Source organism: Vombatus ursinus, unplaced genomic scaffold (assembly GCF_900497805.2).
Source record: "Vombatus ursinus unplaced genomic scaffold, bare-nosed wombat genome assembly UNPS02014773.1, whole genome shotgun sequence".
Taxonomy (NCBI): domain Eukaryota; kingdom Metazoa; phylum Chordata; class Mammalia; order Diprotodontia; family Vombatidae; genus Vombatus; species Vombatus ursinus.
Genome location: NW_020954551.1, coordinates 918,940 through 936,015, shown reverse-complemented (window position 1 = coordinate 936,015; position 17,076 = coordinate 918,940). Strand labels below are relative to the sequence as shown.

At 40.7% G+C, this 17,076-nt stretch overlaps 1 protein-coding gene across 2 annotated transcripts in view; it reads right to left on the bottom strand.

Annotated features, from left to right (window-relative positions):
- Window positions 1-17,076, bottom strand: part of BMPER (BMP binding endothelial regulator) — a 289,084-nt gene that overhangs the window by 218,993 nt on the left and 53,015 nt on the right. The window lies entirely within an intron of this gene.

Sequence of the window (17,076 nt, the reverse complement as noted above, 5' to 3'; positions counted from 1 at the left end):
TTAAATGGTGTCCTTAGGAGTTCATTAAATACAGGCCTTTATTACTCAACTAGACAGTACCAACCATGAATTCTGCAGGAATTTGTGCTTACTTCCAGGTAATGGGAATTTTATAGACAAGCCATTTCCTTCAGTCTCAAGAGAACGGATCAGACAAATACATTATACATTCAGGCCCTAGATAAACACACTCTCTCTCTCTCTCATTCTCATTCTCACTCTTACTCTCACTTTCTTTCTCTATGTATGTATGTATGTATGTATATATACACACACATATATAATCATATATATCCATACATTCATGAGAGTGTGTATATAGCTGTATATAAGTATACACTTATACATATACATATGTATGTGTGCATATACACATATACATATGCATACATATGCTGTGGTTGCTTTAATATATATATATATTTTATTCTTTTATTTTTAATACTTATAACAAAAATATTTGTGCATATATACACATAGGTATATACCTAAACATATATTTTTTCTTTTTTCTTATTTTTTTTCTATTGAGAAAAGGTGTATCATTAGCATTAAAATAAACACCAAGAAAAAGAAAACAGTTGCAAACCATACTTTGTTTAGTTTTTGATGAATTCATCTTCCAGGAAGAAAATCCCAGACAAATAAACAGCCCTATCAGATGAAGTTCAAGAATGTCTTGCCAACAGAAGGCCATTTTCAACAGGGTGAAGGCTCCTTCTGACTCACTGGGATGGAAAAGTTGATCTAGCTAAACATGTGGTGATAAAGTAATGCAAAGATATTCATCTGTGACATGGAGATCCGTCTGGCCAGCCTGGGTGTGTGCATTTGTGGGAATTCTAAAATACATACACTAAGACACGTGTCTATGATTGTTTACAAGTGAAATTAGTAGGGATATGACTGTAAGATGTCATGTGAAGTCAAAGGCAGATCTTGGGACCTGGGAGGGGCCCCACGGTCCTTCTCAGGCCCCCCCACCCCGCCCCATTTTGTATGTTTAGAACATTGAGACCAAGAGAGTTGAAACAATTCATCAAGGTAATAAAAGATAGCGGTAGAATTTGAACCCAAGGTCTCTGACCTAAAATTTCACATCGCTTTTTCAGAAAACACCAAGTTCGTGTGTTTCACCCCACTCAGGCAGTGTGTGTGTGCCTGCCCCTACTGTTGTCCTCTCTTCTCTAAACCAAGGTATCCTGGCACAGAAATAATTGTGTCCTCTTCTTGGCCACCTGCCAGATCATCATGAATGTTGACAATTTTTGCTTTTTTAACAGCGGAGCACAGTGTGATTTGTTTCTGTTTTTCTCATTTAATAGTTAGAATTAGAGTGTTAAATATCTTAATTCATGATCTATTTGAAATGCATAATTTTTTAAAACTGATTTCAACATAGATGGAACTCCCAGGGGAGGAAACTCCCTCCACCAAAGCAGATCTGCACCTGTTCTGCATCTTAGAGTCACTGAGAGCACTGGGAGCCTAAGCAACTTGCCTCAAGCCTTATTTTTTCTATTTAATTTACATTTCTATTCTATTCTAAGAATTATAATCCTAGAAAGGTGCCCGGGGCTTGAGAAGTGAAGCGACTCCCCAGGTGTCACCGCTGGCACCTGTTACAGACCAGAGGCTGGAGGCTTAATGAAAGTAGGACCTCGGCCTCCCGAGTCCTGCCTCTTAGCTAAGTAGCCCAGGGCCACCTGAGGGTGCCACGTGGCCCCAGACACTCTCTAGGACTAGAATCTGCAGGAAAATCTGCATTGGGAGGAGAAGCCAGGGAGAGCGTCCTCGGAGGGTGAAGGCACAGATCCCGATACAACAGCGGCACTGTAGCTGATTATTAGCAAGATTCAAAGCGAGATTAAAATAGTTGACAAATAAAGGCTCCCCTTCCAGCTCCTTTCCCACCCCCCATCCTAACATACACACATCTTCTCCTTAAGAAAGGAGAAAGGAGTCAATGACGTCCAAAAGTTCCCAGGTACAGGAGATCTACAAGTCTGAGGGAGGGAGTAGGAAATGGATTCCAGATTGTGGGACCTTGAATTTAGCGAAGCAGCCAAAGCTGAAGAAATTAAATTAGACCCAATTAAGCTGCTATGCATATGCAAATGAGCATAGGAATGAAGAACATAACTTTCTAAAATTTTGGATGCACTTCCATTGAATAAATCCCAGCCAGCCTCAAACAGACAATTCAGATTTCTGTCAACGATGCCATAGATTACAGATCAGAGATCTAAAGCCCTTAGAGGTTATCTAGTCTAAACCCTTCATGAAAAATTAATGGACATTTTGCTTATATCGTTGAGTCCTTTCAGTCTTGTCTGACTCTTTGTGACTCCCTTTGGGGTTTTCTTGGCAAAGATACTTGAATGGTTTGCCATTTCCTTCTCCAGATCATTTTACACAAGAGGCAAGCGGTGTTAAGTGACTTGCCCAGGGTCACACAGCTAGTAAGTGTCTGAAGCCAAATTTGAATTCGGGTCTTCCTGACTCGAGGCCTGGCACTTTATCCACTGAATCACCTAGCTGCCATCTTTTGTTTATATATCATCAACAGTTCTCAATGTATCCCTCCCCTCTCCCTTTTAAGGAGAAATAAAATAGAGAAGGGGAAAAACCAGGCAGCAAAACTAACCAATATCTCAAAAAGGCTGACGCACGGTATATTCAGTGTTCCAAACCCATAGTCCCCCACCTCTGTAAAGAGAGAAGGGAGGCCCATTTTTTTCATCTCTTCTTTGTGGCCAAGGTTGGTCTTTATAAATTCACAGCATTCAGCTTTGATTGTTGTGTTATCATTTTTCATAGGATGGTATCTCAAGAGCCAGAAGTTACTTCAGGGTCCATCTAGTCCAGCCTACCCATTTTCCAGATGAGGAAACAGAGGTCCAAATGAATTAAGTGACCTGGTCCTCAGATTCCAAACCCACTATACCATGTTGCCCAACTTTACGGAAGGTCACTTGTTCATCACATGTTCTCACCTTGTCTCTTTATAAAGCTGCCAGGGGCCCAACCCCAGTTTGCTGTACATTGCCTTAATATATGTTTTACATTTACTTAGGAGCATCTGATTTTAGCCGGAGAGCCAGAAGGGCCCCCGGATGTTGTCTAATCCAACCCCTTCGTTTTCTAGATAAGGCAGCTGCAGCCAAGGAGAAGTCGCCGGTCCAACCTACTACAAGCAACACGAAGCATCAGAGGTCAGAGCCAGCAAGTGTCCATCGATGGCTTGGTGAATCTTCTTCTGGTCAAAGTTGCCCCTTTTCCAAGAATAGGATCTCCCAGAGAGCAGAAGATGTGGTGGTGTCTTTGCTTTCCAAGTGCCCAGCACAAAGTAGGTGCTTCTAAAATGCTTGATTGATGAATTGATAAATATTATCAGCATGCTCTGAATCAGGCTGCCCCAATGACAAAAATGCTGTGACGCAACCTCAGCGTGAAACCGTAGGCCCCGTCCAGCATATTTCAACCACCCTGTCACTGGTCCCATGAAACCAACCCTCCCCTGGAACATTCTCCTATCAAATGCCACCTTTTCACTGAACTAACATTGTTAGTAGGCTGGGGGTCTGGGGCAGGCCTTACTCTAGCCCTTCTAACTTAATTTGCATTTTCGTGCCAAGAAAATTAGCCAGTTACAGTCTTTTTGTCGACTGGCACTGCCCCTTAAAATGGGCATCTGTGACCAATTCTTTTCCCCAACCTCTTCCTCCTTCTCACAACTCACATTTATAGCACATTGTAAGGCTGGCAAGATGCTTTATGCTTAAGCATCACAACAGCCCTTGAAGGCAAGGGCTCTTATTATCTCTATTTAACATATAAAGAAACTGAGGCACAGAGAGATAAAAGACTTGCTCAGAATCACACAGGCAGGATTTGAACTCAGGTCTTCCTGATATCAAGTCCATTACCCCCAGGCTCTCTCTGCCACCTTTAAATCCAGCTTTCTTTCCACTAGACCAACTCCCCTCCTAGAAAACAATAGCCATTTATCAAGCATATAACATTCTCTTATACCATCATTTTCTGCAGGAAAACCAGATTCTCTGAACACCCTTGGGACTTAGAGCACACCTTCTCAAGAACCCATCCCATGCTCATTTCAAAGATTTCCTTGACTGTTGAATGAGTTCTAGAACTGGAGGTGTTCCCAACCTTGCTTTTGAGTCCTGGACAACCCCCACCCCCAATCCCCACACTGCACTGAGTTTCCAGAATCATCTTCTGCATCTCATCAGTCTGGAATGGGTTTAAAAGCTGAACTGGAGGAAAACAGAGCTCTTGACTAAGTGACCCATTCAAAGTCCCAAGGGCTCCCCTCAGGGCCTCCTGCCAGGTGGTCACTGATAGTGTCACTTCAAACATCTGAGAGAAACTTTTCTTAAACTAAGCTTTTCTTCTCACTTCCCCCTTCAAAAAACAAAAAACAAAAAACCGTGTTTGTTTGTTTTTTCTATTCACTCTAAAAAGAAAATAAAGTTGGCCAAAGTTCCAGACCTCAGGACAAGACCCTCTAGAATAGGGTTTCTTAACCTAAAGTCCAAAATAAAGACTTCAGGGGGGTCCATTTGCTTGGAAGGGGAGGAATTTATATCTTTATTGTTAATGACCTCAAAATGAAATTTAGCATTTCCTTCAAAAACAAACCAAAAGAAAAATGATTCTGAGAAGGTGTCTGTAGGCTTTGTCAGAAAGCTCGAGGGGACCATGCCCAAAAGGATCCCTGCCTGGAAGGAGCCCATTAATGCTTTGATAGGGCCTGCTTTTCTGGGCTGAATAAGCATAAGTTCTAAAGGGAAAGGGGGAAAAGGAGAGGAGAGAACGGGGAAAGGGGCCCCCTCTCAATGAGCTCCCCCTTCCTCCCATGCACTGCTCCGAGGTGGGAAAGGTTAATGAGGCGGCTTCTTGGGGGAATTCCCTGGCTTTCCTGCTTTTGAGGCTAACCATGCATCCCCTGCCTTGAGCCAGTCAAGGCAGGCTTTCCTGTTGCTTATATTCTCCTTCCTTTATTTGGTTTTGTTTCTAAAAGGTAATTTGGGGAGAAAAACATTTTCAAGAACCCTACCAGAGAGAGGTATGTGTTTAGATGTGTGCATATGTGTGTGAACATGTGTATATGTATGTATGTGTGTATACAAGTAGATACAGATATGTATCTATGCATATATATGTTCACACATGCCCATATGTGTAGATATTATCTACCCATACACACAAACACATGTGTGTATACACATGTTCACACGCACCTATATTTATGGATATTATCTATCCACACACATGTTCACAATGCCTATATTTAGATATTATATACACATGCACACAAGCACACATATACATATACAGGGTATAGACATGTACACAATTATGTGAAGTGGCTAGGAAGCTCGGTGATAGATCACTAGACCCGGAATCAGGAAGATATGAACTCAAATCCTGCCTCTGACACTTAGTAGCTGTCTGAACCCAAGGAAGTCACTTAACCTTTGACTCGATTTCCTCATCTATAAAATGGAGACAATAAAAGTAGCCTACATCCCAGGGTTGTTATGAGGATGCAATGACATATTTGTAAAGTGCTTTGCAAACCCTCAAGAGCTATAGAAATGACAGCCACTGCATGTGAGCTAGGCAAATGATTTCATCGGTATAGAGCAGAGGTGTCAACCATGCCAGGGATGACCCACAACATGGTCACATGTGGCCCAAACCAGATTAAAATGCAATTAGGAAATATTTAACAAAATAAATTAAAATACAATAAAATACGGATAAGATTACATTTTAAAGCTACATCAGTAGGCAGCCCCAGGGATCCTTAAGCATGGCTCAGTGGACCCCATTTCTATTTTAATTTGACATCATTGGCACAAGGAACTTCTAGTGAGGTTACCCTCCTCCACCCATACAGATCCAATTGCCTGGGGCCCTGAGAAATTATCCGGCTTGCTGAGGTCTCACAGACAGGCATTGTCATAGGTAGGACCTGAGTCCTGAAGGCTTCTTGACTCCAGTTATAGCTCTATCCACTGTGCCATATTTATAGATACAGATATGTGGACACATGGATATCTATGGGTATCTATGGATAGATAGATCCATATATCTAAATATGTGATTTATATAGATCTATCGATCGATAGAGCTGCTGATTTCTTTTTTCCCTGAGTCATTTCTACCCAACTGGGAGCTGGCAATACATGACAAGAACTTGGGGTGCTATTCTTGGCCCAGTGAGTTATTCATTTTCTTTGAGTCACCTGAACAGAGGCATTCTTATTCATCTACTGAGCTAGGGCTCAGCATATACACCGTACTATTCCCACAAAACCAGATGCATAGAACTATGCTGTATCAAGAGTCCAGAGCTGAGGAGCAGGAGGGCATGCCCAGGCTCCACAGCTTCTCCCACCTCGCCCCCCAATCCAAATTTCCAAGAATGTAATCCAGACTTTGAGAGGTAACCTGGATTCTGCTCCAGGTACAGCTCAGAGGTTGCCTCTATCTCTAGGCTGACTCATTAATTTGAAAACTGGCCAGGGAGATACCTAAACATGTCTGCACATAAACATCTCAGACCCTCATAATGTGCAGGCTACTAGATAGATAATTAGTCTCCTCTGGGATAAATAAGCAAATACCAAGTCAATGGACTAATGCTGTTTATAGCCATTCCAAGGCTACCCCACCCACCCTTTATTAACATATCACCATCTCCACAGCCGTTAAAGGAACCAACCACCTTTTAGGGGTCTACAGCAGAAGAATTACTGGGATAAATACATAGCACCAGAACAGCACCATTTCTCTTAAAGGAAGAAATGAAAGCACGTTATCTGCCCACCTACCCACCTCCGACCCCTCTAAGCCCCTACAAGAGGTTATTTTCTGGGCAAAACCTGAGAAATGAGTTTATGACACTGTCAATAATGATGAGATCTGTAAGGTAGAGTTATAGATATACATAGAGAGAAATGTCTGGATTTGAAAGGATATGTAAGCCCTTCTTGTTTAGAGCAAGGTTCTGGACCTGTGATTTCATTAGGGTAGTGGACACTCAGTGAGCAAATTCCCTCCACTTATACAACTTTGTAGTCTTGGCTGTTTAGGGCATTGAGAGGTTAAATTACTTGCCTAGGGTTATAAAATCAATGTGTCAAAAGCAAAAATTGAACCGGGTTTTTTCTCACTGATACAGTCTATGGTTGTCAGTTTTTTCCAATTATGCTGTGGATTTGTTTTTGTTCTTGTTTTACCACTGTTCATGCTATGCCATTTCAGTAAATGCCTTTGCCTTGACATAACTGTGTACTCTGTCTGATTAGAATAAAAGTAAACACACCAGTGGGGGCACATAGACTACACTTTTAGGAGTGAGGACTCCCATAGTATGTTAAACCTAGAAAAATTATCATTCTCCAAAAAGGGATCCAACCTATATGTTCTACATACAGATAGCAGCCCTGAGGGGATGCTACAGGAAAGGAGGAGGGAATCAGAATTTATATGGCATCTCCTATGTACCAGGCACTATGCTAAATGCTCTAAAATATTATCTCATGTAATCATCATCCTCACAACAACCCTAGCAGGAGGATGCTGTCATCTTCATTTTACAGTTAAAGAAGCTGGAAAATAGAGATTAAGTAACTTATCCAAGATCACACAGCTAGTAAATGTCTGAGGTCAGATTTGAATTCAGGTCTTCCTAACTATAAGCCTAGCAGTCTATTTACTAAGCCAAGCAGCTGCCTAGCCACACTATAGAAAAGCTGAATTTGTATGCCTATTATACCATGCTGCTTCTCATATATGCCTATGTAGAGATATCATATCATTTGAGAAATGAATAAATGGGAATGAAATAAGAAACTACTTGTTTACTCAAAAATGCAAAATAATACTTATAATGAATACAGTTGTGTATTGTTTCATATACTACATAATAAGGATCTATGTATTTATAAACATATATTATGTACTCACGTATCTACTTCCCTGGGCAAAAAGCTTCCTAAGGCCAGACTAGCTGTCAGGGGCCTGCTGCAGCTGTTCACACAAGTTGTTTGTTAGGCTAAAACTCTGGAAGGGAAGGGTACCAAACCATGCTCCAGCTGCAAGCTCTATTCCCAAGACACCCTGGCTGAGTAAGCCTCCTTCGGGGGAGGAAGCCAGGCCACACTCACAATCACAATCTGGGGCCATGTTGGGGAGAAGCAGCCACCTCTGCCATTCTGGGTCTTTAAACGAAGCCATGAGGCACCCCCAAGTTAGGGGGCAAAACTAAGACATCAAGTCAGCAAACTCACAGGTCTCTTACAGCCTTTATCTACATTATCCTACAGAGTCCTGTACAATAAGAAGGGGGACAGACACAGGGCTTGGGGTGTCATTGGTATGAGGAACTCCCAGATGAGGAAAGTCTCTCTGCCTATGCTGGTGAGCACCTTCTCTGTAGCGTCCAGGATTGGAGAGCTTCCTGCCAAGAGCACAGAGACAGGAAGTGCCCTGTCCACAGCCAAATGGGGTACTCTGGTCCCCTCAGAGCCCTCAGTCCACTCCCCAATCTCTATCTTGTATATACATAGCTGTTCATTCGTCATCTTCCTGTTAGATTGTGAGCTTCTTGAGGGCAGGGGCTGATTCTGCCTTTCTTTGCACGCCCGGCACTAAGCCCAATGCCTGGTACAGAGTAGGCACTTAATAGAGGCTTGCTGATTAACTGATGAGCTACAACACAGTCCAAAATGAATGCAAAACCAAAGCATTGGACTCCCATACATTTGGCTCAAAGTCAATGTCAGCTTTAAATTTTAGCAATGGGCTGAGCAAGACTAGATTTCCCTAAAATGTGGTTTTGATATTAACAAAGTCCACTTAAACCAGAGTCATGTGCATTTCAATGCCAAAATATCCTGGTGGAGTTTATGGGTAAGGAGCTTAGGAAATGATACTTCTTATATACTGTTTTCCAGTTGAGAAGGAAAAAAAAAACTCATAAATCAAATCCCTCTCGAAAAAGTCTTGTTTTTCTTTCGAGAAAACCACCCCCTCCAAAATGCTTAGAGTCAATTAATTTTATAGAATAGATAAGTTCATACTCTGACCTTTAGCAAAATGCATATAAAACTACAATCAGAAGACTTCAGGGCAAAACCCTGGCTCTATCATTTCCTCCTTGTGTGACCTTGGATAATAATGATGAATAATAATAACAACAATAGCACTTACATAGTGCTTTACAAATATCTCATTTGATCCTTTCCATAACCCCAGGAAGTAAGTGCTACTATTATCTCTATTTTACAGGTGAGGAAACTGTGACTTGTCAAGTGTTACACAGCTAATGAGTGACTGAGGTGGGATCTGAACTCAGGTCTTCCTGAGTCTAGGTCTAATGTGCTATCCATTTCACCATCTAACTGCCTCAAAATGATTTAACCTCCCTGGGTCTCAGTTTCCTTATCTGTAAAGTGAAGGTATTGCACTAGATTTAGAGCTAAAAGAGACTTTGAAAGCCTCTAAGAACACTCCAGCTTGAGGTTTTCAAAAGATGAAATTCAAGAGGAAATACCCATTGCCTCCTGAACTCTCAGCTGGGGATGCCCACAGATAGGGAGACCACCCACAGGCACACTGGTGAAGTAAACAATTCTGTACGTTTTTACTTCTTCAGCTGGATCTCCCCCTACCCCAACCACTTTCCCAAAGGGTCTAGTACTATCTATTTCTCAGTCCCCTCCAAAACTCATTCACACTAAGGTGTAAATGATTAAGGTACAACCACTCCCCCAACCCAGTGCATTTGCATTTTAACATCTAATAGAGTTGTGAGCTTCCTGAGGGTGAGATCTGGTGATCAGTAAGAGTCTCATGAATTTACTGGAGCAGCAGTCACCTCCTCTATTTGCCCATAAGGTCAGTCGTGTGGAGCCTCCAGAGGATGTGACCATGTGACATAAAAGGAAAGACAAAGACGGGATCTGGGAGGAGGGGGAGGAGATCAGGGCACATCATCATTTTGTAGGGGGTAGATCCAAGACCTGCATTAATTGTTGGCAGAGTCAGAACCGAAAAGATAGATTGCAACATCACAGAAAATTTAGTCCTTTGGGTTAATTCATTCTTTCAGTCTCAAAGAGGGTAAACAAGATTCTTTGTCCTAGAGTCAGAGAGAGACGGGAATTAGTAAAACTCTCCTCTCCTTCTCCCTTCCACAGACTATGGTCACCCTACTGTACACACCATAGGGGCAGTATAGGAGTCAAGGCCAAGAAAGGGGGGCATGACAGATGGACTTTCCCAGAGGAGGAAATGGGATTTGGCATTCTGCTTGGCTCAGGAGGTCACAGCAAGGACCAATGGGTGACCATTACAATGATGTAAATTTAGTCTTGATGTAAAGGAAAAATGGTGTGACAATTATACTTGTCCAAAAGTAGAATGAGCTGACTCAATTAGCATGCTATCATTGTAAGTCTTTTAGCAAAGGCTGGATGACTTACTGTGTAAGCTAAGGAGGAGGGTGCTCTGGGAGCCATAGGTTGGATTTATGAACTCTGGGGTCCCTTCTAACTCTGAGGTCCTGAGAAGTTGGAGAAGGGATTTTTAATCATGTATGTATTAGACTCCTGAAGATAATGGGACCACAGACTTAAAGTTAGGAGAGACCTAATCTCCTCATTTAGATGTTGATGAAACTGGACCTAAAAGTTAAATAATCTGGCCAAAGTCACAAAAGTAGTCAATAGAGTCAGGATTTGAACCTGGGTCCAGATTCCAAATCCATCACTCTTCTCTATCACACTGAGGTCCTTTCCAATCTAATCCTGGGATTCTCAGATTCTATGGAACTTTTTAACCATGGTCTGAGTGATTTAGAGGCATAATGGATCTCAAGGTCATGGGGTCCAACCCCTTCACTTTATAGTTCAGGAACCTGAGACTCAGAGAAGGTGACTTGTCTAAGGTCATGCAGTTAGTACGTTTCAGAGGCAGAATTTGAATCCAAGCGTTCTGACTCCTAAGCCAGTGCTCATTTCTCAGCAAAAAAACAAAAACAAAACAGAAAAAAAAAACATTTTAAATCCCTCCTTCCCCCAATCCTGTTCAATATCACATATTACCATCATCAATGTTCTGCCTGCTCTTCCTTTCTGGGTAATTTAATCATTTTATTAATAAAGCCAGCAGGTTATTAATAAAGGGGTGATCATTTGGTCATCTCTTTTAGACCAAAGACCCCTAATGGTGGTGGGGTAACAGTTTATATGCCCTTCAAAGAGGAGGTGTTCCCAAGGGGTGCCTACTCAACTCTGATGGGTTACTCAAATGGGAGGTGGGCTATCTTGGGGTATATGACTTAGGTCACTCAAATCTTGGTCAAAGAGACATCAATTTCCATAACACCTGTCTTGATAATAAGGAGGATCAACATTTCCCCAGACCTGTCTGTGCAAACATAATGAGCAGAAATGTACCTATCAACCTAAATTTAGAATTTCTTTTACCGTCTGATTAGATTTTGGCCTCAGTAAATCTCTAAGGAAGATTTCCTACACTAGTTGGTTTCTAGATGAGGAAGTAGAAAAGAGGAAAAAACCTTGGTCCTAATCCAATAATTAGTTATTAAATATAAGAGAAATATTTGTTCCTCACATTCCCCCATTTGATTTTAATTGAGAGATTGTTTCCTCAATCAATCACTAACTGATATTACAAATGCTTCATCCTTGGGACACCATCTGAGGCAGTCATATGGTCTTAGAGCAGTTCTTCTCCAGCTCAAGTCACTTGTAGAAATTCTCTTCTCTGCTAAAAATTTCCTACAAAGTTGATCTTAACACAAATTTAAATTTTCTTTGCCACTAACCAGGTCAGATAATGAAAGTTAACTCAACCCTTATGTCTCTATTATTATAAAATCAAATTTGGAATCTTTTAGACCAGGGGAATTTACAATTTTAGGTTGGCCAACTGTCACGTTGATATATCTCAGAAACTCAAATATAAACAAAAAATTAGAACCTAATTTTTATACTTGGCATTATTCATTCCCCCATTGGGAGGATGAGATTCCACTAAGGAATTAATAACAGAACATTCTTTATAAGAAGATGGACTCTATTACACAATTGAATTCATTTAAAAGTTGCCAGATTAACTTCAATTGTAACAAAAGGCTTAGGGATGGTATATATAAATACATTGGGTTATCGATTTTAAAGCAGTGCATATCAAATAAGTTATTTATAACACAGCATTTTCAACTTATAGCCATGTTCAAATGAATTACTCCTAACAAAAGTGGATATCTCTTTAAGGCATTTACAAGGCAAACCACAAGTCATTCTTCTAAGATAACTAATTGTGCAATATTCCTTTCCTTAACACAGAACCGAGACAGTTATGATACTCACTAAGTAACAGAATCATATCCTGATCTTACAAGTCTGTGCATCATTTGCCTAATTATCCCCATACCATTGTGAGCAATTAAAGGACTCTAACTTACATAGGAATATATAGCTAGTAACAGATGTCAAGACTAAATACTTAATTAGTTGGTTGTTTGGAATATAGAAAGGACTAAAATTCTAGGCCAAATGGCTCAACTCTTATGCCTGCATCTTACTGCAGTAACTCAGATGTGCTCCAGTATTAGCTGATAAGGTAAAGATTTAATACTGTGTTCATACTGATTATCTGACATGATTATAGAAAGTTGCCATAAAAGAACAGGGACAGAAGAGAAAGTGTTCCCTTGTTTTAATGTCCATTCGAGGCAAGAGTTATATAGATGGCTAATTTGCATTCAGTCATGCTTAAAATCAGGCAGGTGGGATATTTTCAAGGGAAAATGTCATATTGGAGAAATTGAGTCAGGAGAATCTTACCTCAGCCCATGACAATAGTCATTCTCCCAACCTTTCCCATGAGAAGTCCACCTGCCTGATAGGGTTGCTGGCTCGTGGGTCATTGGCTCAATAGCATTTCTTGATGATCATACCTGGAGTCGGACTCGGAATAATACCACTTAGCAGTTCCAATAATCAGAGGTTCAGGTGAATTCGACTCTCAAGGGTTACATATTATAGGCAATAACTATTGGCTATAATCTCATATTGGTAACAGTAAGAGATTCATCACAGAAATATCACAATTTATCTTGACATAACTAGTATTCATGCTAAGTAGATGTTTCTTCATTCCTAAGCTCAACATTACATAAATGATTTGCTTTAAGATGCTTAATAACAAACAACAAAAGCCTTGGAGTGCAATGGGTAAATATAATAACCCTAAATTGTATACAGAGAACAGATTTTATGAAACATTGCCTACAGTAAAATACGTTCAGTTATTAACCATGTTTAAATGGACAGAAACATAGACTACTGCTCTCAGAGTTCCTCTAAACAATGGGAACACCATTAAGGTGACTCTTCAGTAGTTTGCATGCATTTCTACACATGTTCTAATCTCAGATTAAATAACAAATATAAGTAAAATAGGATTTTACATTAGGATAACACAAGATAGCTCATAAGTTACCACTCTTCACTCTCTGTTCTGAAATCCTATTCCTTAAAACATAAACAAAAGAGGTTCCTGACTTTTAACCTCACGACTTAATAGATTTACATCTTTGTTTCCTGCCTGCTCTTTAGTCAATAGGTTTGTACAGATGGGGGCTCTAGTTTCATTGGAAATTCCCTAAGCATAATACATGGCTCAACTTGGGCAATAAATTTGGGAAAAAATTATATTTTCCTTTAAATTTTCCCCAAGGCTCATTTATGCCAAAGTTTTTTCCAAATATAAAAAGGCAAACCACAAAAAAAGTATCTCGCCACATCACAAAGTAGAGGAGAACAAAAGATACTTTGCACATGGAAATGAAAGAGAAGACCATGGAAAACAAACCAGACCAACCGAAGCAAAAGTATTCTCTCGCCATCTTTCCTAACTGACTTCTTGTAGCAAATGTTTCCTGATTTCTGTTCAGGAGAGGGCAGAATGTGGCCTATAAAATCATGAAACACACCTTCCCCATTTGTTATCCACCAACAACAAACACTGAGATAACAAATAAGTTATTGTTCATGAGAGAGCCCCAAATTAAACGAGGATCGTCCGTCCAAGGAAACCTAGACAAGCGGCCAAGTGTGCAGCATCGCTCCCAATGAGCTCATGGGTTTTCATCATACAATATGGATTTTTTTTTTCTTTAATGAGAGCGATCTTTTACCCAGCTATTATTCTGTGCAGGCAAAAGGTTAGCTTTTAACCATTACAAGACTAGGAAGAATTCCAAAGGCACGGCATGCCTTCAGAATAGCAACGCTTGGAAAAAACCAACTTTAATTTTTCTGTATGCACGGGGCAAGTGGAGGGGAGGGGCAACAGGTCTCGTATGAGTTTTCTCTTTTGTTTCCACAATCATGGTGGCTTAATTAAAGGTGAGAAGAAGAATGAGGAGGAAGCTCCCCACAAGAGAAGGCAGAGGCAAGGACGATCTGACCCGAGCAGGGGGCACACAATTAAACAAACTTGCAAGCGATTTTGTACATGCTACTTACGGTTCAGGCAACCACGGACCAGGGAGAGAAACCAAGTTTAGGATCATAGATAAAGAGCGAGAAAAAAACTTTACATATCATTTGATTAAAACCTCCTCCATTTTACAAACAGGGAAACTGAGGCATAGGGACTTGACCCAGTTTATTCAGGTAGTAAGCATCAGAGGCAGCATTTGGACCCTGTGCTTCTGACTTCAGAGTCTACAATTTTCCCACTGTACTAAGTACCTTGTCATTTTAATAACCAAAGTAATTTCTGACATTCATCTCTCATTTGAGGGCTTACAAAATGGTTTACTTGTATTTTTTTTTATTGATTCGATGCATATTTGGAGGCCACATATAAAATTGTAAAGGAAGTAGCATCAGTTTTAGAGTCAAAAGCTCTAGATTCAAATCCTAGCTGTGCCTGGTGTGACCTTGAGAGAGTCATTTAAATTCTCTGCCTCAGTTTCTTCATCTGTGAATCAGAGGGCTGGACTAAATGAGTCCAAAAGTCTGTGATTCTAATAATAGGTGATGACTCTTGTTGCTTGCATTCTTCTACCCCCTTTTGGGTCTTTGAAGTTCTCTCTTACCAACAACTCTGTGAAGTGCATGGCACGAGTATTGTCACGTCCATTTTACAGATGAACAAAACAAAGATCAAAGAGATACTGGCCGTTGCACAACTACTAAGTAAGCATTGTACTGAAGACTAACCAGTCTTCTAGCACTCTGTCCAGTAGACCTTCCAATACACTATGCAGCCTCTCGCGTTCTCTCTGATGTTGTCATGGAGGAAATAGTAATAGAAACTGTGAAACAGATAAGAAAGCTAAGAGACAAGAAGTGGGTGATGAAAACGTTTAACAACCACCTCTGGGGGGGGGGGATTGTATGCAGGACACACTTTTAAATTTAACTTGCATTATTAACACTTTCTCCCTCCCTTTCTTAAGTCTAGAGACAACCAACAAATCAGTGAATCAAGCCCTGATTTGCAGTATTTGCTGATTTCTGATGTGTAAATGCTCACACTGAAAATTTAACAATCAACTGAGTACAGCACACTGCAGAAGATAAAGGAGAGGAGATGATTGCTAACTAGCAAATAATAACAACAACAATAACAGTAACAATAATGATAATGATATGAACTGGTGATTTATCGATGCTGATTTATCATGTATTTCATTTCATTTCAGCCTAGACCCTGGGGCACCACGGTCAGCATCACTAATGGTGCACATGAGAGGCAATGGAAGAGCTCTTGACTTGAAGTAAGGAAAAACCTGGGTTTGGTTCTAAATTCCAAAACTGAACCTCTCAGAACCTCAATTACTCATCTGTAAAATGGGAATAGGAGAAGAGGGACTAGACCTATTAAATCACTAGTACAGGAAACTCCTTATACCAACATAGGTCATCCGTCACCACTTCAGCAGCTTCTAGCCCCGGATGCCCAGAGCCCTGAGGGGTTAGGTGATTTGTCCGAGGTCGCACAGACAATATGTGCCAGAGATAGGACTTGAATGCAAGTCTTCTTGGTGTCAAGGCCAGCTGTCCATCCTCTTGACCACACTGCCTCTCAGGGAGATGACTCCTACAATACTTATCACACAAGGTTGTTGTGAATGAAGATTAAAAAAACTATTTGGATGGGAACGATGACGAGGATGATGGGGAGGAGGAGGATGATGGGGAGGAGGAGGAGGAGGAGGAGGATAATGTTGATGAAAACCTGCCAAGCCTCTTCTCCCCTCTTATCTGTTGGAGTTATCCAACCAACATAGGAGGGGACTGTCCAAAATATTCATGCTGATATTGGCCATGATAATGACCTATCTTCACAAAATTAAAAGATTCATGGAAGAGTCATTTGCTGCTATATAGGACTGCATGGTAGAACAGAGCATGCTATGGCAAGGTAAAAGGCAGGAAGAAGAAAACCTGACAAAACTTCATCATCTTCGTCATCATCATTATCACTATTAGTACTGTTATTATTATGGTCCCTGTACACAACATTCCACCCTAAGGACCAATGGGTCTTTCCATTGGCCCTGCAGCTAAATGCTCCTTTCTATGCTGTTTTCTCCATTAGAATGTGGGCTTCTTGAGAGTGGGGATTGTCTTACTTTTCTCTTGTGTCCCCAGCACATAGCACAGTGCTTGGCACATGCCAGATTTTAAAAAATTTCTTGAGAGTTAAACATTAAATCCAAAGCCAGACCATCCATGTATTTTATGACAGCTAAATTTGCTCATCAGTTGTAAACAGGGAAGGAAAGAGACAGGGAGAAGTGCCATTACACTTTTATTTTTCTTGAGAGCATGGTTTTCAATAGATTTACAAAGTTTTTATAAAGGAAGGAAAGAAAAGAAAGGGAAGAGAAGGGAAAGGAAGGAAGGATGAAAGTTGGGAGAGAGAGGAAGGAAGGAAGGAAAGAAGGAAGGAAGGAAGGAAGGAAGGAAGGAAGGAAGGAAGGAAGGA